Source organism: Colobus angolensis, unplaced genomic scaffold (assembly GCF_000951035.1).
Source record: "Colobus angolensis palliatus isolate OR3802 unplaced genomic scaffold, Cang.pa_1.0 Scaffold31, whole genome shotgun sequence".
Lineage (NCBI taxonomy): Eukaryota > Metazoa > Chordata > Mammalia > Primates > Cercopithecidae > Colobus > Colobus angolensis.
The window spans coordinates 426,826-429,137 of NW_012116377.1; positions in this window are offsets into that span (position 1 = coordinate 426,826).

Consider the following 2,312-nt stretch of genomic DNA (forward strand, 5'->3'; position numbering starts at 1 on the left):
GTAGCTTTGTTTGGGGTTAAGTTAGTGTTTTGAAATGGGCCTTCCCTTTGTTCAAAGCATGCTTAGCAAGCAGCTCCCCACACTGGACAGATCGCATGTGTGGAAGGATGAAGTTTATGTCTGTAGAACTGTTATTTTATGCCCCACTTCCTTTTTTCTTAGATCCTGTGTAGACGGGACTCTGAACGTTGTGTTACTTTACTGGCATAAGGAAGTAAAATATTTCATAATAAATTTGAGAAGGGTAGAGTGAGTAAAATATCTGCAAATGAGAGAATTACTAAAAATGGACTGTTGTAATATTTTGCATTATCAAAATGAGAATTGCCCAATGAAATTTTTTTTACTTTCTTTTCTTGTGTGCTTATAAGTCTTTAAAGTTCCTCATCTAAAATTAGAGATAGTGCATTTGCACCCAAATTAATGAAGCAATACCATTAAAGAAAAAGAAAAGGGGCTGGGTGCGGTGGCTCACGCCTGTAATCCCAGCACTTTGAGAAGCCAAGGCAGGTGGATCACGAGGTCAGGAGTTCAAGACCAGCCTGGCCAATATGGTGAAACCCCATCTCTACTAAAAATACAAAAATTAGCTGGGCGTGGTGGTACGTGCCTGTAGTCCCAGCTGCTGGGGAGGCTGAGACAGGAGAATCGCTTGAACCCGGGAGGTGGAGGTTGCAGTGAGCCGAGATCCTGACTGCACTCCAGCCTGGGCGACAGAGTCTCAAAAAAAAAAGAAAGAAAAAATGATTATCTTTGCTCTTCTCCATTCCTCATTCCCTTCCCTCTGTCCATTTTCTTCTGAATAATGTTTAAAGGTTGTATATATTACCCATATATATCTTCATGCTAAAACATTAACACAATTATTTATTTTATTATGTTTTTACAGAAAAATGGATAACTATACATTTCCCTGAAATTTGCTTTTTTACATTCAACTATACATCTTGGATTTTCCTTCAATAGATGATGATCTAACAGTCTTTCTGATGGTTGCAGTATGTTCCACAGTATTCTTTACCAATGCCTTTTCAACCACTTTCCCAATTGTGATATTATGGACTGTTTGCGCTTTTTTGCCATCTAAAACTAATGCTGCAATAAACACTTTTGTATTCTCTGTTTTATTTCTGTAAAATAAGCTCCCCAAGTCATTTCCAGTGTATTTGTTTTGTTTTGTTTTGAGACAGAGTGTCACTCTTAATTGCCTAGGCCGGAGTGCAATGGTGCGATATTGGCTTACCGCAACCTCCGCCTCCCGGGTTCAAGCAATTCTCCTGCCTCAGCCTCCCAAGTAGCTGGGGTTACAGGTATGTGCCACCACACCTGGATAATTTTGTATTTTTAGTTGAGACGGGGTTTTTCCATGTTGTTCAGGCTGGTCTCAAACTCGCGACCTCAGGTGATCCGCCCGCCTTGGTCTCCCAAAGTGCTGGCATTATAGCCGTGAGCCACCACGCCCAGCATCATTTCCAGTGTTTTCTATGTTTCCTAGGAAGGTTTTGCTTCTAGAAGATTTCAGAGGGCAAGAGAATAAAAGTACAGAGTGCAGTTTTTCACATGTGATTCTGAGTGTGTATACACAGATTTAATCTTTTAATACATCAGGAATTGATTATACAATATAATGCAGGATGTCAGACTTGTTTCTATCCAGGAATAAAACCAATTATGCCAGAAGTAACTATTATTCACCTTTCTCCTACTGAATTAAAATACTATCAGTTGTATATTAAATGCTATACATCTATTTCTGTTCTCCATATTCTAGCAATCCTCAACACTTTTCAGTAGCTTTTATTACTTTTAAATAAAGATGTATGTATATGTTATTAATATATAGTTTATTATTTGCAAATAAAGACATGTTTCTTCATGAGACTTTTTGACTTACTCATTTTCCAATAAAAAACACATTAGGATTATATTTTTATTTTCTTCAGTTTTAAATACAGAGTATCCTAAATGAATAAACGATTGACGCTGAGTGGATATTCATTAACACATCTTGAGGTTTCTTTTATAACTCCTCATCCTCCTGACCCTCTAATATCTAATAATAACACTATCTACTGTAATGTTCCACAATACTTAAAATATGCTAATAATATCTGAAAATTTATTAGGGTTCTGCTTATAAGGTAATAGATTCTTTTGGGCTCTATAGTTACATTATCTGCAGATAGAGGTGACATACCTATCACAATATTTTTTGTATCTATCTTATTTATTTTATTTTATTTTTATTTTGAGACGGAGTCTCCCTCTGTTGCCAGGCTGGAGTGCTGTGGTGTGATCTCGGCTCACTGCAA